At 46.3% G+C, this 21,161-nt stretch overlaps 1 protein-coding gene across 1 annotated transcript in view; it reads left to right on the forward strand.

Annotated features, from left to right (window-relative positions):
- GNG7 (G protein subunit gamma 7) overlaps nucleotides 1-21,161 on the forward strand; it is a 62,154-nt gene that overhangs the window by 23,187 nt on the left and 17,806 nt on the right. Inside the window, exon 3 of the mRNA XM_062510391.1 lies at nucleotides 4,519-4,590. The gene's annotated coding sequence lies outside the window, so the exon portion shown is untranslated. The remainder of the gene's footprint in view (nucleotides 1-4,518; nucleotides 4,591-21,161) is intronic.

A 21,161-nucleotide genomic window follows, 5' to 3' on the forward strand; every position in this document is an offset into this window, starting at 1 on the left:
TCCTGGGAAAGAAAGGGATGGAGAATTCCTGGGAAAGAAAGGGCTGGAGAATTCCTGGGAAAGAAAGAGAATTCCTGGGAAAGAAAGGGATGGAGAAATCCTGGGAAAGAAAGGGATGGAGAATTCCTGGAAAAGAAAGGGCTGGAAAATTCCTGGGAAAGAAAGGGCTGGAGAATTCCTGGGAAAGAAAGGGATGGAGAATTCCTGGGAAAGGGTTGGAGAAATCCTGGGAAAGAAAGGGATGGAGATTTCCTGGGAAAGAAAGGGTTGGAGATTTCCTGGGAAAGAAAGGGATGGAGAATTCCTGGGAAAGAAAGGGCTGGAGAATTCCTGGGAAAGAAAGGGATGGAGATTTCCTGGGAAAGGGGATGGAGAATTCCTGGGAAAGGATTGGAGAATTCCTGGCGAAGAAAGGGTTGGAGAATTCCTGATTGAGCTGGGAAGGGGCTCAGCCTGGAGAAAATCAGGATCAGGGGGGACATTCCCAATCTCCCCAAGTCCCCAACAGGAGGGGACAGCCAGGGGGGACCCCAGGGGACACCAGGACAGGAGGGAACGGCCTCAGGGTGTTCCAGGTGGGAGAAGAGCAGGAATTTCCTCATGGAAAGGGTTGTTGTGCCTCGTGGAAATGTGTCCCAGGATCTCCTGGAGGTGTCCCAGGATCTCCTGGAGGTGTCCCAGGAATTCCTGGAGGTGTCCCAGGATCTCCTGGAGGTGTCCCAGGAATTCCTGGAGGTGTCCCAGGATCCCCTGGAGGTGTCCCAGGATCCCCTGGAGGTGTCCCAGGATCACCTGGAGGTGTCCCAGGATCCCCTGGAGGTGTCCCAGGAATTCCTGGAGGTGTCCCAGGATCCCCTGGAGGTGTCCCAGGAATTCCTGGAGGTGTCCCAGGATCCCCTGGAGGTGTCCCAGGATCCCCTGGAGGTGTCCCAGGATCCCCTGGAGGTGTCCCAGGAATTCCTGGAGGTGTCCCAGGATCCCCTGGAGGTGTCCCAGGATCCCCTGGAGGTGTCCCAGGAGCTCTGGGCTGGTGACACGGTGCCCATCGGGCACAGCCTGGATTTGGTGATCCCAGAGCTCTTTTCCAACCTCAATAATCCTGATTTTCCCCTTTTCTTCAACTTTTGGTGCCAATCACGACCCTCTCTCCCCTGTCTGGATTTTAGGAGCAGCTTTCTCTTTTCTTTTCTTTTCTTTTCTTTTCTTTTCTTTTCTTTTCTTTTCTTTTCTTTTCTTTTCTTTTCTTTTCTTTTCTTTTCTTTTCTTTTCTTTTCTTTTCTTTTCTTTTCTTTTCTTTTCTTTTCTTTTCTTTTCTTCTCTTTTCTTTTCTTTTCCTTTTATTTTCTTTTCTTTTCTTTTCTTTTCCTTTTCCTTTTCCTTTCCCTTTCCCTTTCCCTTTCCCTTTCCCTTTCCCTTCCCTTCCCTTCCCTTCCCTTCCCTTCCCTTCCCTTCCCTTCCCTTCCCTTCCCTTCCCTTCCCTTCCCTTCCCTTCCCTTCCCTTCCCTTCCCTTTTCCCTTTTCCCTTTTCCCTTTTCCCTTTTCCCTTTTCCCTTTTCCCTTTTCCCTTTTCCCTTTTCCCTTTTCCCTTTTCCCTTTTCCCTTTTCCCTTTTCCCTTTTCCCTTTCCCTTTTCCTTTCCCTTTCCCTTTTCCTTTCCCTTTTCCTTTTCCTTTCCCTTTTTCCCACTAATTTCCTGTCTAAAATTGCTGATCCTGGAAGATTGAGGCCACTTTTGTGACCTCAATTTAACAACCCCTGCAGCTGCTCTGAGCTCAAACAGCAAAACATTTAAACCCCAAAATTTCCTTCCCAATCCTTCCTGCAGACATTTTCCTCTTTTCCCAAGTAGAAGGGGGAAAAAAAAAAAAAATAGGAAATATTCCCTTTCCTGCTTTATCAGGAATATTTTTTTTTTTAATGGGGTGTTTGTAGGAATTTTAAACAGCTTGATTTTAATATTGTGCTGGAGAAATTCCCAAATTGTTGGAGAAGTAAAAAAAAAAAAAAAAAAATGTGGGTTTTGGGGATGTTGTGGATGTGAATTTTAAATTCCTGCAGTTTTTGGGATGTAATTGGTTCAAATTTTAAAATTCGTGCGGTTTTTTGGGGACTTCCTTGCCATGGATTTTAAAATTCCTGTCATTTTTGGGATGTAATTTGTGTGGATTTTAAAATTCCTGCAGTTTTTTTGGGGATGTTGTGGATGTGAATTTTAATTTCCTGCAGTTTTTGGGACCTCCTTGCCATGGATTTTAAATTCCTGTCATTTTTGGGATGTCATTGGGGTGAATTTTAAAATTCCTGCTTTTTTTTTGAACTTCCTTGACATGGATTTCAAAATTCCTGCAATTTCTGGGATGTCCTTGACATGGGTTTTAAAATTCCTGCAGTTTTTTTGGGATGTCCTTGACATAGATTTTTAAATTCCTGTCATTTTTGGGATGTAATTTGTGTGGATTTAAAAATTCCTGCAGTTTTTTTTGGGGGATGTTATGGATGTGAATTTTAAAATTCCTGCTTTTTTTGGGATGTCATTGGTGTGAATTTTAAAATTCCTGCTTTATTTTGAACTTCCTTGCCAAGGATTTTAAAATTCCTTCCATTTTTGGGATGTTGTGGATGTGAATTTAAAAATTCGTGCAATTTCTGGGATGTAATTTGTGTGGATTTTAAAATTCCTGCAGTTTTTTTGGGATGTCATTGGTGCAAATTTTAAAATTCCTGCAATTTCTGGGATTTTCTTGCCATGGATTTTAAAATTCCTGCGTTTTTTGGGACATCCTTGCCATGGATTTTAAAATTCCTATCGTTTTAAATTCCTTTCATTTTAAATTCCTGTCATTTTTGTTATTTTTTGTGAATTTTTTTTCAATTCCTGCTGCTTTTGGGATGTTGTCAGTGATAGAAAAGATTCCCCTTGGATCCTGCAGAGTCTTTCCATGGCAATAATTCAATAATTCCATTAAAATTCAGGAGCAGGGAAGGGGATTTGGGTTTGATTTGCTGGGAGGAGCTGCAGGCATTTGTTAAAACCCGAGGATTTTAATACATTTTATTTTTTTTTTAAAATTGGTATTTTGCCCTCTAAAATGAGGAAAAGGTGATTTTAATTTTATTTTTTTGGATGCAAAAAAAGAAGCTGGAAAGTCAAATCCATCCCTGGAGTCTTTTTTAGCATTGGGACATTTAACAAAAAAAAAAAAAAAAATAAATAAATCTCATTTTCCAAACAACTCCTGGAAATTGGAATCCAAGAATCCAAAAAAAAAAAAAATAGCTCCCATTTTTCACATTTTCCTAAAAAAATGGGAAAACAGCTCCTATTATTCACATTTTCCTAAAAAAAACAAAAATGGGAAAACAGCTCCAATTATTCACATTTTCCTAAAAAAAATGGGGAAACAGCTCCTATTATTCACATTTTCCTAAAAAAAAAAAAAAAAGGGAAAACAGCTCCTATTATTCACATTTTCCTAAAAAAAAGGGAAAACATCTCCTATTATTCACATTTTCCTAAAAAAAAATGGGAAAACAGCTCCAATTATTCACATTTTCCTAAAAAAAATGGGAAAACAGCTCCAATTATTCACATTTTCCCAAAAAAAGGGAAAACAGCTCCTATTATTCACATTTTCCTAAAAAAAATGGGGAAACAGCTCCTATTATTCACATTTTCCTAAAAAAAAAAAAAAAAGGGAAAACAGCTCCTATTATTCACATTTTCCTAAAAAAATGGGAAAACAGCTCCTATTATTCACATTTTCCTAAAAAAAAGGGAAAACATCTCCTATTATTCACATTTTCCTAAAAAAAAGGGAAAACAGCTCCAATTATTCACATTTTCCTAAAAAAATGGGAAAACAGCTCCAATTATTCACATTTTCCCCCAAAAAATGGGAAAACAGCTCCTATTATTCACATTTTCCTAAAAAAAAAAAAAAAAAGGGAAAACAGTTCCAATTATTCACATTTTCCCAAAAAAATGGGAAAACAGCTCCTATTATTCACATTTTCCTAAAAAAAATGGGGAAACCTCTCCAATTATTCACATTTTACCCAAAAAAAAAAAAAAAAAAATGAGGCACACGTTTTCTGTTTTCACATTCTCCTCTAAAATGGGGGAAATTCCCTTTGCACTTTCCAAAAACAATAAAATAAAAATAAAATAAAATAAAATAAAATTAAATTAAATTAAATTAAATTAAAAAATGGGACAACAAACGCCTCTCCCTGTCCTAAAACCCCCCCGAACGTTTCCTGTTCTTCCCATTTTTTCCCAAAAATAAAAATAAAAATCAAACCCGACACAATCCCCAGTCCCTCTGTGCTTTCTCCTCCCCCCATAATAATAATAATAAAAAAAAAAAAACGGGATTTATTCTGATTATTAACGAGTGGATAATTGGACACCGAGCGGAGCAGGGGGTCGATATTCGGAATTTTAATTGAATTTTAACTCCATTTAATGAAATGATGCAGCTGGGGGTGGTGGAGGTGAATTCCCGTTTTTCCTTGGCAGGAGGAATCCGGGAAAAATCCAGGAATCCAGCGGGACCCGGGACGGAGGCAGGGACTGCTGTGCAGTAGCAAGGTGAGCAGAGGTTGGATTAATTGATTAATTCCCCATTAATTGGTTTGGTTTTATCTGGGAAACGGGTGAGGGCGGTCGGGGTGGGGTTGGAACGGGTCTGGAACGGGTCTGGAACGGGTTTGGAATTGGTCTGGAACGGGTTTGGAACGGGTTTGGAATGGATTTGGAATGGATATGGAATGGGTTTGGAATTTGGAATGGATTTGGAACGGGTTTGGAATGGGTTTGGAATGGATTTGGAATGGGTTTGGAATTAGTTTGGAATGAATTTGGAATGGGTTTGGAACGGGTTTGGAATTTGGAATGGATTTGGAACGGGTTTGGAATGGGTTTGGAATTTGGAATGGATTTGGAATGGGTTTGGAATTAGTTTGGAATGAATTTGGAATGGATCTGGAACGGGTTTGGAATGGATATGGAATGGGTTTGGAATGGATTTGGAATGGATATGGAATGGGTTTGGAATGGATTTGGAATTTGGAATGGGTTTGGAATGGATTTAGAATGGGTTTGGAATGGATTTGGAATTTGGAATGGATTTGGAATGGGTTTGGAATTAGTTTGGAATGAATTTGGAATGGGTTTGGAACGGGTTTGGAATTTGGAATGGATTTGGAACGGGTTTGGAATGGGTTTGGAATTTAGAATGTGTTTGGAATGGGTTTGGAATTAGTTTGGAATGAATTTGGAATGGGTTTGGAACGGGTTTGGAATGGATTTGGAATTGGTCTGGATTTGGTTTGGAATTTGGAATGGATTTGGAACGGGTTTGGAATGGGTTTGGAATGGATTTGGAATGGGTTTGGAATTAGTTTGGAATGAATTTGGAATGGGTTTGGAACGGGTTTGGAATTTGGAATGGATTTGGAACGGGTTTGGAATTAGTTTGGAATGAATTTGGAATGGATCTGGAACGGGTTTGGAATGGATTTGGAATGGATATGGAATGGGTTTGGAATGGATTTGGAATTTGGAATGGATTTGGAATGGGTTTGGAATTAGTTTGGAATGAATTTGGAATGGGTTTGGAACGGGTTTGGAATTTGGAATGGATTTGGAACGGGTTTGGAATTAGTTTGGAATGAATTTCGAATGGATCTGGAACGGGTTTGGAATTTGGAATGGATATGGAATGGGTTTGGAATGGGTTCAGAATGGGTTTGGAACGGGTTTGGAATTTGGAATTGGTCTGGATTTGGAATTTGGAATGAATTTGGAATGGATTTGGAATGGATTTGGAATGTATTTGGAATGGGTTTGGAATTAATTTGGAATGGATCTGGAATGGGTTTGGAATTTGGAATGGATTTGGAATGGATTTGGAATTGGTCTGGATTTGGTTTGGAATTTGGAATGGATTTGGAACGGGTTTGGAATGGATTTGGAATGGATTTGGGATGGGGTTCGGGATGGGGTTTGGGATGGGTTTGGGATGGATTTTGGGATAGAATTTGAGATGGGTTTGGGATGGGTTTGGGATGGGTTTGGGATGGTTTGGGATGGGTTTGGGATGGGGTTTGGGATGGGTTTGGGATGGGTTTGGGATGGTTTGGGATGGGTTTGGGATGGTTTGGGATGGGTTTGGGATGGGTTTGGGATGGTGTGGGATGGTTTGGGATGGGTTTGGGATGGGTTTGGGATGGGTTTGGGATGGTTTGGGATGGTTTGGGATGGGTTTGGGATGGTTTGGGATGGGTTTGGGATGGGTTTGGGATGGTGTGGGATGGTTTGGGATGGGTTTGGGATGGGTTTGGGATGGTTTGGGATGGGTTTGGGATGGTTTGGGATGGTTTGGGATGGGTTTGGGATGGTGTGGGATGGTTTGGGATGGTTTGGGATGGATTTTGGGATAGAATTTGGGATGGATTTGGGATGGGTTTGAAATGGGTTTGGGATGGGGTTTGGGATGGTTTGGGATGGGTTTGGGATGGGGTTTGGGATGGGTTTGGGATGGGTTTGGGATGGGTTTGGGATCAGAGGTGCTGCCTGTGGGTGCTGCTCGTTCTGGGGCCCCGTTCCGATCCAGCCATTCCCTCGTTAATTCGGGAGGGAGATCCCAACATTCCAGAGGGGACCGGGGCTGCCGGGGAGCGCCCCCACAGGGAGAGCTCGCGGGGCTCTGCGGGGTTATTTGGGGTCTTTTGTTGGTTTTTGGGGCCGTTTGTTGGGTTTTGGGGCTGTTTTGGGCCATTTTTTGGTTTTTGGGGCTGTTTTGGGGCCGTTTGTTGGGTTTTGGGGCCGTTTGTTGGTTTTTGGGGCCGTTTGTTGGTTTTTTGGAGCTGTTTTGGGGCCGTTTGTTGGTTTTTCGAGCTGTTTTGGGGCTGTTTTGGAGGTTTTTTGGAGCTGTTTTGGGGCTGTTTGTTGGTTTTTGGGGCTGTTTTGGGCCATTTTTTGGTTTTTGGGGCCGTTTGTTGGTTTTTGGGGCTGTTTTGGGGCCGTTTGTTGGTTTTTGGGGCCGTTTGTTGGTTTTTGGGGCTGTTTTGGGGCTGTTTGTTGGTTTTTGGGGCCGTTTGTTGGTTTTTGGGGCTGTTTTGGGGCCGTTTGTTTGTTTTTGGGGCTGTTTGGATTTTTTTGGGGCTGTTTTGGGGCCGTTTGTTGGTTTTTGGGGCTGTTTTGGGGCCGTTTGTTGGTTTTTGGGGCTGTTTGGATTTTTTTGGGGCTGTTTTGGGGCCGTTTGTTGGTTTTTGGGGCTGTTTTGGGGCCCTTCCTTTGCCATCAGCTTTTCCCGGAGCCTCGGGGCGTGCGGAGGTTCCAAAGGTTGGGATTTGAGCTCAGCTCTTCCCCACCACCTTGGATCCCTTGGAATCATTAAATCCTCAATTCCAACCTTACCAAAAACCCCATTTGGATTCGACCCCTAATTAGTGATCCCCTAATGAACCTCCCCAATTCTTCATCCCGCAGTTCCCCGCTGCGGACGGCAGAGGGCGCGCTCGGATTTTAATATTTATTAATTGGCTTTAATGGAATGATTTCTCTGGAAATTCATTAATCAAAGCGCTGGAGCCGCCAGAAGAGCGGGGTGAGGTTCTGCAGGGCCAGCAGGAGGAGGAGGAGGAGGAGGAGGATGAAGAGGATGAGGAGAAGGAGGATGAGGAGGATGAGGAGGATGAGGATGAGGATGAGGATGAGGATGAGGATGAGGATGAGGATGAAGAGGATGAGGAAGATGCGGATGGTGAGGATGATGAGGATGAAGAGGAGGATGAGGATGAGGATGAGGATGAAGAGGATGAGGAAGATGAGGATGATGAGGATGAAGAGGATGATGAGGATTAGGATGACGAGGATGATGAAGAGGATGATGATAATGAGGACGATGAGGATGATGAGGAGGATGAGGATGTTGAGAATGAGGATGATGAGGATGAAGAGGATGAAGAGGAGGATGAGGATGATGAGGATGAGGATGATGATGATGAAGAGGAGGATGAGGATGAAGAGGAGTATGAGGATGAAGAGGAGGATGAGGATCATGATGATGAGGACGATGAGGATGAGGATGAGGATGAAGAGGAGGATGAGGATGATGAGGATGAGGATGAAGAGGATGATGATGATGAGGATGATGAAGAGGAGGATGAGGATGATGAAGATGAGGAGGATGAAGAGGATGAAGAGGATGAGGATGATGAGGATGATGATGATGAAGAGGAGGATGAGGATGATGAGGATGAAGAGGAGGATGAGGATAAAGAGGATGAGGATGATGAGGATGATGAAGAGGAGGATGAGGATGAGGATGAAGAGGATGAGGATGATGAAGAGGAGGATGATGAAGAGGAGGATGAGGATGATGAGGATGAGGATGATGAAGAGGAGGATGAGGATGAAGAGGATGAGGAGGATGAGGATGAAGTGGATGAGGATGATGAGGATGATGAAGAGGAGGATGAGGATGATGAGGATGAGGATGATGAAGAGGAGGATGAGGATGAAGAGGAGGATGAAGAGGATGAGGATGATGAAGAGGAGGATGAGGATGAGGATGAGGAGGATGAGGATGAGGATGATGATGATGAAGAGGAGGATGAGGATGAGGATGAGGATGAGGATGATGAGGATGAGGATGATGAAGAGGAGGATGAGGATGATGAGGATGATGAAGAGGAGGATGAGGATGAGGATGATGAGGATGATGATGAGGATGATGAGGATGAGGATGAGGATGATGAGGATGAGGATGATGAGGATGATGAAGAGGAGGATGAGGATGAGGATGAAGAGGATGAGGATGATGAAGAGGAGGATGAGGATGAGGATGATGAGGATGAGGATGATGATGAAGAGGAGGATGAGGATGATGAGGATGATGAGGATGATGAAGAGGAGGATGAGGATGAGGATGATGAGGATGATGATGAGGATGAGGATGATGAGGATGAGGATGATGAAGAGGAGGATGAGGATGATGAGGATGAGGATGATGAAGAGGAGGATGATGATGATGAAGAGGAGGATGAGGATGAAGAGGATGAGGATGATGAGGATGATGAAGAGGAGGATGAGGATGAGGATGATGAGGATGAGGATGATGATGATGAAGAGGAGGATGCGGATGAGGATGATGATGATGAAGAGGAGGATGAGGATGAGGATGAGGATGATGAAGAGGATGATGAGGATGAGGATGAGGATGATGAGGATGAGGATGATGATGATGAAGAGGAGGATGAGGATGAGGATGATGATGATGAAGAGGAGGATGAGGATGAGCATTCCCACCATGCCCAAAACTCGCCTTGCTTTGGGACTGGGGCCTGGCCTGGATTCTGCGAAGGCCACGATGAGCTCAGGAATCCTGGGGGGATTTTTTTGGGTTTGGGTTCTTTTTTTTTTTGGGGGGGGGTGAAGGATCCAGGGAATTCCCGCAGGGCTGGGGAATTTTTCACCCGTGGAGCTGAAATTTTTTCCACCATTTTTTTAGTAAAATTTTCTTTTCAGGGAAAAAAAAAAAAAACCCACACCCCAAAAAAAAAAACCAAAAAAACCAAACCAAAACAAAACAAAAAAAAACCACAAAAAAAAACCCACAAAAAACCCCCAGGATTTAGGGATTTTAGGATTTAGGAGTTTCAGGATTTAGGTCATTTAGGATTAAGAAATTCCAGGATTTAGGAATTTCAGGATTTAGGTCATTTAGGATTTAGAAATTCCAGGATTTAGGGATTTTAGGATTTAGGAGTTTCAGGATTTAGGTCATTCAGGATTTAGAAATTCCAGGATTTGGGGGTTTTAGGATTTAGGAATTTCAGGACTTAGGTAATTTAGGATTTAGAAATTCCAGGATTTAGGGGTTTTAGGATTTAGGAATTTCAGGATTTAGGTCATTCAGGATTTAGAAATTCCAGGATTTAGGGATTTTAGGATTTAGGAATTTCAGGATTGAAATTTGGGGGATTTTTTGGATACACTCGGGACTTTCTTGTCTCTGCTGGAATTCTGGTGTGGAGAATCCAATCCCAATCCCAATCCCAGTGGGGCTGTTCCCTGTCCCATCCCTTTTCCAGGGAAATCAGTGACAGGGAGGGCTGAGCTTGGAAAATTCCCTCGTGGAAAAGTGGATTCCCCCGTGGCTGGGATTTGAGAATCCGTGTGGATGTGGCCGTGCTGCTTGCACTCACAGGGATTTTCCAACCCCAGTAATTCCAGGATTCTGCCTCCCTTTGTGCTTTTTGTGGGATTTCTTTGGGATCAGAGACCTCCCCCCCTCCGGGGGTTCATCCCTCAGGGGATGTTTATCCCAATTCCAAAGGTGCCATCCGGAGGGAATCAGCAGCCCGGGAATTGGTTTTGGAGCTGCCTTTGTTCTCCGGGGCTGTCAAAATTCCCAGCTGGAAATTTTTTATCCAGAGCATCCCAGAGCGGGGAGCGGGGCTGGCTCAGGAACTCCTGCAGTGAGGGGGGGAAAAAAGGGAGAGCAGGGACAAAGAAATCCCGGGATCAGTGGGAATGAGGGAAAAGTGGGAATGAGGGAAAAGTGGGAATGAGGGGAATGAGGAGAATGAGGGAATGAGGGGAATGAGGGGAATGAGGGAAAAGTGGGAATGAGGAAAAAGTGGGAATGAGGGGAATGAGGGAAAAGTGGGAATGAGGGAAAAGTGGGAATGAGGGGAATGAGGGAAAAGTGGGAATGAGGGGAATGAGGGAAAAGTGGGAATGAGGGATCAGTGGGAATGAGGGAAAAGTGGGAATGAGGGAAAAATGGGAATGAGGGAAAAGTGGGAATGAGGGAAAAGTGGGAATGAGGGGAATGAGGGAAAAGTGGGAATGAGGGAAAAATGGGAATGAGGGAAAAGTGGGAATGAGGGGAATGAGGGAAAAGTGGGAATGAGGGGAATGAGGGATCCCAGCTTTGGGATCCCAGGAACTCTTGGATCCAGCTGTAGGACCCTGGAAGCTTTGGGATCCCAGGATTTGTGGGATGCCAGGATTTGTGTGATCCCACCTATGGGATCCCGGGATTTGTGGGATCCCGGGATTTGTGTGATCCCAGCTTTGAGATCCCGGGATTTGTGGGATCCCGGGATTTGTGTGATCCCGGGATTTGTGTGATCCCAGGATTTGTGGGATCCCACCTTTGGGATCCCGGGATTTGTGGGATCCCGGGATTTGTGTGATCCCAGCTTTGGGATCCCGGGATTTGTGGGATCCCGGGATTTGTGGGATCCCGGGATTTGTGGGATCCCAGGATTTGGGTGGTTCCAGTGCCTCGGTTCCCAGCCTGTTTTGCCCCTACAGCACTTCCAAAGCTTTTCTGGGAAAGGGGAATCCTAATTCCAGCAGCTGCTCGAAGGGAATTGCCTCCAGCCATCCTTTTTTGGGAACAGGGTGAAATTTGGCTGCCTTTGATCTTCCCTTTCATTTGCACCAAAATCCGGGGCCGTTTTTTTCTACATTTCCCCAAGGAAAAAATTCCTTTTAAAAAAAAACCCCAAACAAAACAAAACAAAAAACAAAAAAACAAAAAAAAAAAACCCAAAAAAAACCTCCTTGGAAGAGACCACGGAGGGGAATTGAAACTGAGCCTTCAAAAACCCAGCCAGCTTTGATCCCGAAAATTCAAAAAGCTCCATGGGATCAGAGCTGGGAGATAAACAGAGAAATATTTGGGAGCGTTTGTGGCTGGAGGAGAAATTACAGGGGGATGAAATCTGTGGCTTTGATCAGCTCCGTGCTCCTTCCCTGTGGGATCGGGGCCAGGATGGGTTCCAGGCACAGGGAACCATCCCAAATTTCTTCCCTTTTGGGATTTTTTTGGGGGGGTTTTTAGTTGTAAACACGCTCAGAGTGGTGGTGGGGGGGGGGCGGGAGGGTCTCCAGGTTCTCTCCCAGAGTTCTGGGGTTCCTCCTTTGGGGTTCAGGTTGGATTCAGCTGGATGGGATCCGCTGATCCCAAAATCCCAGGAAGGATCAGCTCCCCCCCCCCCCCCCCCCAGTGCCATAACCAGCACAGGGCTGCATCCGGGATTTCCTTCAGGCTGCGATTCCATCGTCTCCCTTCCCGGAATTCCCATCCTGACCTTTTCAAACCAGAGAATTCCAGCAGCACATCCAAGGGATGGGGCTGCAGGATGAGCAGGGAGAGGAGTTTGGGATTCAGGAGGTCCCAAATTCCTCCTGGAGGGAGAGGGCTGGAGCAGGGAGCTCAATCCTTGAGCTCCTTCCCAACCCAAACCATCCCAGGATTCCCTGGATAATCCCAAACCATCCCAGGATTCCCTGGGTAAACCCAAACCATTCCAGGATTCCCTGAGCCATCCCAAACCATTCCAGGATTCCCTGGGTAATCCCAAACCATTCCAGGATTCCCTGGGTAATCCCAAACCATTCCAGGATTCCCTGAGCCATCCCAAACCATTCCAGGATTCCCTGAACCATCCCAAACCATCCCAGGATTCCCTGGATAAACCCAAACCATTCCAGGATTCCCTGAACCATCCCAAACCATCCCAGGATTCCCTGGATAAACCCAAACCATTCCAGGATTCCCTGAGCCATCCCAAACCATCCCAGGATTCCCTGGATAATCCCAAACCATCCCAGGATTCCCTGAGCCATCCCAAACCATTCCAGGATTCCCTGGATAAACCCAAACCATTCCAGGATTCCCTGAACCATCCCAAACCATCCCAGGATTCCCTGAGCCATCCCAAACCATTCCAGGATTCCCTGGATAATCCCAAACCATCCCAGGATTCCCAAAGGGAAGGAGGGACAGGACACAGGGAAAGGCTTTGGACTGGAAAATGAAGAGATTTGATTGGGATTTGGGATCATCCAGCACCTGGGATGGGCTCAGCTCTGCATTGCTTGGAATTTTGGGATATTTTCCCTGCTCTTTTCACCCCAAAACCTGGGATGAGTGGGTTCCTCAGGGAATGTGATTCACTGGGAAGAGGAGGAGGAGGAGGAGGAGGAGGAAGAACCGCACGGTGCCAAGGACTTCCCTCCTGCTTCTGCTGCTGCCTTTTTTTTTTTAGCCCTGTAGTAGCAGCTGAATTCCCTCCCAGCAGATTTTCCCAAATTGGGAATTCCAAATTCCTGAATTTTTCGTGTTAAATCCCGCCTTTCCTCCTTTTATTTTTTAGTCCTGGGTGATTCCAGGTAGGAGCAGCCCTAATTAATTAATTATAAACAAGGGGCTGGAGGCAAAGCAGGAATCCTGAGCAGCACCAGGAATTTCCCTCTTTTTCCTGGAGCTGCTCCGTGTTTCGGGAATTTTCCTGTCCCGTGGTGATCCCAAAAATTTTTTCTACCTTGGGGATTTGAAAATCTTCCCAATAAAGAGTTGGAATTGAGGAACTTCAGGATGCAGGGAGTGCCAGGCTGGGATGTGTCCAACAGTGGGAAGTGAGGCCAGAATTGGATTTGGAATTCCGTGGAATCGGAGGAATTGAGGCTCAGCTTTCCCAGGAAAATGAAATTCTTTAGGAATTCTTTAGGAATTCCAAAAATTAGGAATTTTATGCCACGCTAAGATCTTGTTCAGGTGTTGTCAATTCAGGATCCAGGTACAAAATGAGCTTAAAACACGGAATTATTTCCTGCCTGCAAATGTGGAAATGGGGATTTCTGCAGCCCACGGACCCCAAATGTGCTTCCCGGGGTTATCCCATGGGATCTGTGCAGCACAGACCCCACTGACCCCAAATGTGCTTCCCGGGGTTATCCCATGGGATCTGTGCAGCACAGACCCCACTGACCCCAAATGTGGTTCCCGGGGTTATCCCGTGGGATTTGTTCAGCACAGACCCCATGGACCCCAAATGTGCTTCCTGGGGTTATCCCGTGGGATTTGTTCAGCACAGACCCCACTGACCCCAAATGTGCTTCCTGGGGTTATCCCGTGGGATTTGTTCAGCACAGACCCCACTGACCCCAAATGTGCTTCCCGGGGTTATCCCGTGGGATTTGTTCAGCACAGACCCCACTGACCCCAAATGTGCTTCCCGGGGTTATCCCATGGGATTTGTGCAGCACAGACCCCACTGACCCCAAATGTGCTTCCCGGGGTTATCCCGTGGGATTTGTTCAGCACAGACCCCACGGACCCCAAATGTGCTTCCCGGGGTTATCCCATGGGATTTGTTCAGCACAGACCCCACTGACCCCAAATGTGCTTCCCGGGGTTATCCCATGGGATTTGTGCAGCACAGACCCCACAGACCCCAAATGTGCTTCCCGGGGTTATCCTGTGGGATTTGTTCAGCACAGACCCCACTGACCCCAAATGTGCTTCCCGGGGTTATCCCATGGGATTTGTGCAGCACAGACCCCACTGACCCCAAATGTGCTTCCCGGGGTTATCCCATGGGATTTGTGCAGCACAGACCCCACTGACCCCAAATGTGCTTCCCGGGGTTATCCCATGGGATTTGTTCAGCACAGACCCCACTGACCCCAAATGTGCTTCCCGGGGTTATCCCATGGGATTTGTTCAGCACAGACCCCACTGACCCCAAATGTGCTTCCCGGGGTTATCCCGTGGGATTTGTGCAGCACAGACCCCACTGACCCCAAATGTGCTTCCCGGGGTTATCCTGTGGGATTTGTTCAGCACAGACCCCACTGACCCCAAATGTGCTTCCCGGGGTTATCCCATGGGATTTGTTCAGCACAGACCCCACAGACCCCAAATGTGCTTCCCGGGGTTATCCCGTGGGATTTGTTCAGCACAGACCCCACTGACCCCAAATGTGCTTCCCGGGGTTATCCCATGGGATTTGTTCAGCACAGACCCCACTGACCCCAAATGTGCTTCCCGGGGTTATCCCATGGGATTTGTGCAGCACAGACCCCACAGACCCCAAATGTGCTTCCCGGGGTTATCCCGTGGGATTTGTTCAGCACAGACCCCACTGACCCCAAATGTGCTTCCCGGGGTTATCCCATGGGATTTGTTCAGCACAGACCCCACTGACCCCAAATGTGCTTCCCGGGGTTATCCCGTGGGATTTGTGCAGCACAGACCCCACTGACCCCAAATGTGCTTCCCGGGGTTATCCTGTGGGATTTGTTCAGCACAGACCCCACTGACCCCAAATGTGCTTCCCGGGGTTATCCCATGGGATTTGTTCAGCACAGACCCCACAGACCCCAAATGTGCTTCCCGGGGTTATCCCATGGGATCTGTGCAGCACAGACCCCACGGACCCCAAATGTGCTTCCCGGGGTTATCCCATGGGATTTGTTCAGCACAGACCCCACAGACCCCAAATGTGCTTCCCGGGGTTATCCCATGGGATCTGTGCAGCACAGACCCCACTGACCCCAAATGTGCTTCCCGGGGTTATCCCATGGGATCTGTGCAGCACAGACCCCACTGACCCCAAATGTGCTTCCCGGGGTTATCCCGTGGGTGCTCCCCATCCCTTTTAGAGGTGCTGGCCATACCAGGGCTGCCTTGGGGGGTCCTGCCTCTCTTTGGGGTTTTTTATTTTGGGGGGGGGGGGGTAGTCCTGGCTGTATCTGGGTTATTTTGGGGGGTCCTGGCTGTATTTGGGGATTTTTTGGGGGGTTCTGACCGTGTTTTGGGGGGGGTCCTGGCTGTATTTGGGGATTTTTTGGGGGGTCCTGGCTGTATCTGGGTTATTTTGGGGGGTCCTGGCTGTATTTGGGATTTTTGGGGGCTTTCTGACCGTGTTTTGGGGGGGGGGGTCCTGGCTGTATTTGGGGATTTTTGGGGGGTTCTGACCGTGTTTTGGGGGGGGGGTCCTGGCTGTATTTGGGGATTTTTTGGGGGGTTCTGACCGTGTTTTGGGGGGGGTCCTGGCTGTATTTGGGGATTTTTTGGGGGGTCCTGGCTGTATCTGGGTTATTTTGGGGGGTCCTGGCTGTATTTGGGATTTTTTGGGGGGTCCTGGCTGTATCTGGGGATTTTTTTGGGGGGTCCTGGCTGTATTTGGGATTTTTTGGGGGGTCCTGGCTGTATTTGGGATTTTTGGGGGGTTTCTGACCGTGTTTTGGGGGGGGTCCTGGCTGTATTTGGGATTTTTTGGGGGGTCCTGGCTGTATTTGGGGATTTTTTGGGGGGTCCTGGCTGTATCTGGGTTATTTTGGGGGGTCCTGGCTGTATTTGGGATTTTTTGGGGGGTCCTGGCTGTATCTGGGTTATTTTGGGGGGTCCTGGCTGTATTTGGGGATTTTTGGGGGGTTTCTGACCGTGTTTTGGGGGGTCCTGGCTGTATTTGGGGATTTTTTTTTGGTTTCTGATCGTGTTTTTTGGGGGGGTTTCTGACCATATCTGGATTATTTTTGGGTTCCTGGCTGTATTTAGGTTATTTTTGGGGCGTTTCTACAAATCTTTATTTTATTTCACCCCTTTCTCTCACAACCAGTTCCCTGCAGAGCTGAGCTCCTTCACTGCTGCTAAAAACCACTCAAAAATGAATTTTGGGCAAACAAAACCTGAATTTAGGTTTATGGGATGGGGGAGGGTTTGGGATTTTGACCTGGAGTTTTCAATTTTTAAATGCAGATTTTTTTTTTTTTTTTTTTTTTTTGCAGAAGCAGGGTGAGTTTTGACTTTATATGTAGTGAAATTTCGAATAAAAATACATCAAAATTAAATGCTCACATGCAAAAAAAAAAAACCCAAAAAAACCCCAAAAAATAACCCAAAAAACCCCCAAAAAAACTGGATTAAAAGCCCTTGGAATGGGTGAGGTAGAGGATCAGCTGTGTCTAAAAGATTCTAAAATATATTAAAAATTAAATATAAAAAAATTCCGCTCATCCCTGGGTTAGGGGAGTTTTCCTACTGCCTGTCCCGTGCCATAAATTTGGTTCCTGTCATTTATTCCCCTTTTATTTCCCAGTTTTCCTGCAGATTTTGTACTCTTGGTTTGGGAATTTTGAGCTGGAAATTTATAAACAAATCCTGTTAAAATATAGAAATGTGATTTGGGATGCAGGACAGAAGTGCCTGATTCTGGTTTTAATTAAACTGTGCTAATTGAACATTTTATTCCCAAATTTAAACATTTCTCCTTTTTTTTTTTTAATTTTTATTTTTATTTTTTAATTTTCTGGAAGAAAGGGAAGAGCTGAGATTGTGGGAGCTGCTGCTCCAGGAAATCTACTGGAGATTATTTGGTCCAAATTTTCTCTGGAATTGCCTCGGGAGCCCAAATCCAGGCAGGAATTTGGGTGAGGGGAGGCACAGGAGGGTGGAGGGGAATGGGAAATGTGGGGATTTGGGGGAATCAGGGAATTTTCTGGGTTGGGAGGAATTTAAAAATCGCTCTGCCCCGAGCAGGGAACACCTTTTGTTATCCCAGGTCGCTCCATCCCTGGATATTTCCAGGGATCCTCCTCCACCCATCTCAAAATCAACCTAAATCATCACAAAAACACCAGAAATCATCCCAAAATCATCCCAAAAACACCCAAAATCATCCCAAAATCACCCAAAATCATCCCAAAAACACCCAAAATCATCCCAAAACACCCTAAATCATCCCAAAGCCACCCAAAAATATCCTAAATCATCACAAAACCACCCTAAATCATCCAAAAACACCCAAAATCATCCCAAAATCACCCTAAATTATCCCACAGCCACCCAAAAACATCCTAAATCATCCAAAATCACCCAAAATCATCTCAAAAACACCCAAAATCATCCCAAAAACACCAGAAATCATCCCAAAGCCACCCAAAAATATCCTAAATCATCCCAAAAACACCCCAAAATTATCCCAAAACACCCAAAATCATTCCAAAAACACCCTAAATCATCCCAAAGCCACCAGAAATCATCCCAAAAACTCCCTAAATCATCCCAAAACCACCCTAAATCATCCCAAAGCCACCTTAAATCATCCCAAAAACTCCCTAAATCATCCCAAAGCCACCCTAAATCATCCCAAAGCCACCAGAAATCATCCCAAAGCCACCCAAAATCATCCAAAAACACCCTAAATCCTCCCAAAGCCACCAGAAATCCTCCCAAAGCCACCCAAAATCATCCCAAAACCACCCTAAATCCTCCCAAAGCCACCCTAAATTTTCCCAAAGCCACCAGAAATCATCCCGAAGCCACCCTAAATAAACTCAAAACACCTTAAATCATCCAAAAACTCCCAAAATCATCCCAAAGCCACCAGAAATCCTCCCAAAGCCACCAGAAATCATCCCAAAACACCCTAAATAAACCCAAAGCCACCAGAAATCATCCCAAAGCCACCTTAAATCATCCCAAAACACCCTAAATAAACCCAAAGCCACCCTAAATCATCCAAAAACTCCTAAAATCATCCCAAAGCCACCAGAAATCCTCCCAAAGCCACCCAAAATCATCCCAAAACCACCCCAAATCATCCCCAATCCCTCCAGGCCGGGATGAACTCATTCATTCACATTCAGAGCCCGATGATTCCTCTGCACTTGTTCCACCATCAAACCCCAGCAGGGGCTGGGAATTCCATCCCAGCCCAAATCCCACCCAAATCCCCCCCAAATCTCCCCTTTCCCAGTTTAAATCCCCACTGCCTGTTTGAAAGAATTCCTTCATCTCCTGCAGGGCCCTGCTGATGTCACTCCAAAGCCACTCCAGGAATTTCCCCTCTTTCCCCTATCCCTGTTTTTCTCCAACCTGCAGCAGATAATTTTCTAAATTTAAACCCCAGCCAGCTCAAAGTTGCCCGTGACCCCAAGGCAGTTCCCTCACGTGTCTCCCTTCCCCGTCCCTTTCCCACAGAGGGGGAAAAATAAAATAAATAAATAAATAAATAAATAAATAATAAATAAAAAATTCCCTTTTTTAGCCCTGGCAGCAACCCCAGCCCTGAGCTCAGCCCTGGAGCTCTGCCAGCCCAGCGTGACCAAAATGAAAAGAAAAGAAAAAAAAAAAAACAAAAAAAACCAAAGAACTTTCAGCTTCCTTCCCTCTCAGATCCTGCCCCGAGTTGGGAGCTGCAAACCCTCACATGATGCTGCAGTCATTTTAATTTATTTATTTATTTATTTATTTATTTATTTATTTTTAAATTTCCCAAAAAAGCCGCGGTTTTGCGGGAAAACGACCGCGGTCACGCGATGGTGGAACAAGTGCAGAGGAGTCATCGGGCTCTGAATGGGAATCCATGAGTTCATCCCGGCCTGGAGGGGGCCTGCAGGGGTTTGGGATCTTTTAGGGTGGCTTTGGGATGATTTTGGGTGGTTTTAGGATGATTTAGGATGTTTTTGGGATGTTTTTGGGTGTTTTTGGATGATTGCTGGTGGCTTTGGGATGATTTCTGGTGGTTTTGGGATGATTTTGTTTGTTTTTGGGATGATTTCTGATGGCTTTGGGAGGATTTAGGGTGGCTTTGGGATGATTTGGGGTGGTTTTGGATGATTTAGGGTGGCTTTGGGATGATTTAGGATGTTTTTGGATGATTTAGGGTGGCTTTGGGATGATTTAGGATGTTTTTGGATGATTTAGGGTGGGTTTTGGATGATTTAGGGTGGCTTTGGGATGATTTTGGGTGTTTTTGGGATGATTTCTGGTGGCTTTGGGATGATTTTGTTTGTTTTTGGGATGATTTCTGATGGCTTTGGGATGATTTAGGGTGGCTTTGGGATGATTTGGGGTGTTTTTCAGGATGATTTAGGGTGGCTTTGGGATAATTTAGGATGTTTTTGGATGATTTAGGGTGGTTTTAGGATGATTTTGGGTGGCTTTGGGTTTATTTAGGGTGTTTTTGGATGATTTAGGGTGGCTTTGGGAGGATTTAGGGTGGCTTTGGGATAATTTAGGATGTTTTTGGATGATTTGGGGTGTTTTTTAGGATGATTTGGGGTGGCTTTGGGATGATTTCTGGTGTTTTTGGGATGATTTGGGGTGGCTTTGTCATCGTTGTGACACTCTGGAGCTCCGGCAGGAACGAAAACAAATCTGGGGAGGGAAAGTCACAGGACTTTGGGGATGGGTGGAGGAGGAAAAGCAGCAGCTGGGGTGGTCACTCACGTGTCCCCAAAGGTCACTCACATGTCCCAAAGGTCACTCACATGTCCCAAAGGTCACTCACATGTCTCGGGAACGGGAATGAGCTGGGAATGATCCGGCCCCGATGGCAGCAGGGTTTGTTTTAGGGAATGAGGATCCCACTGCAGCTCCGTGTCCCGTTCTGGAATGGGAATGAGCTGGGAATGATCCGGCCCCGATGGCATCATCCATTTAGGGTTTTAGGGAATGAGGATCCCACTGCAGCTCCGTGTCCCGTTCTGGAACGGGAATGAGCTGGGAATGATCCGGCCCCGATGGCATCATCCATTTAGGGTTTTAGGGAACGAGGATCCCACTGCAGCTCCGTGTCCCGTTCTGGAACGGGAATGAGCTGGGAATGATCCGGCCCCGATGGCATCATCCATTTAGGGTTTTAGGGAACGAGGATCCCACTGCAGCTCCGTGTCCCATTCTGGAACGGGAATGAGCTGGGAATGATCCGGCCCCGATGGCATCATCCATTTAGGGTTTTAGGGAACGAGGATCCCACTGCAGCTCCGTGTCCCCATTCCAGCCCGGAGCTGGAGCTGGGTGTTCATCCCAAAGTTGTGGAGTTCTGCTTTTGGGGTTTTGTTTCTCGGCAGGGTTGAGATCTCCTGCTCCGGGTGAATTCCTGCCTTAGGGGAAAGATTGTCCCGTGAGGCTCTGAGGGTTCGTTAGCAGAGGGTTGTTAATTATGGGGCTGCTCCAGGGACACTGGGGTGGAGGAGATTCCAGCCGGGCCTGAACTGCCTGGAGCAGGAGGGAAGGAAAAAGGGGTGAATTCCTGCGGGCTTCAGGCTGCTCTGGGAAAAAAGGGATGAATTCTTTGGGGATGCTTCAGGTTTCCCTGGATCATAGGGAGACTTTTCCTTGGGAATGCTTCCGGCTTCCCAGGAAACGGTTCTGGAATGGTTTGGGTTGGAAGGACCAAGTTCCAGCCCTTGAGACAGGGACTGGGGACAGGGACAGGGACAGGGACAGGGACAGGGACAAGGACAGGGATAGGGACAGGGACAGGGACAGGGAGGGGGACAGGGACAGGGACAGGGACAGGGACAGGGACAGGGACAGGGAGGGGGACAGGGACAGGGACAGG

The sequence above is a fragment of the Cinclus cinclus genome, chromosome 28 (genome assembly GCF_963662255.1).
Source record: "Cinclus cinclus chromosome 28, bCinCin1.1, whole genome shotgun sequence".
Lineage (NCBI taxonomy): Eukaryota > Metazoa > Chordata > Aves > Passeriformes > Cinclidae > Cinclus > Cinclus cinclus.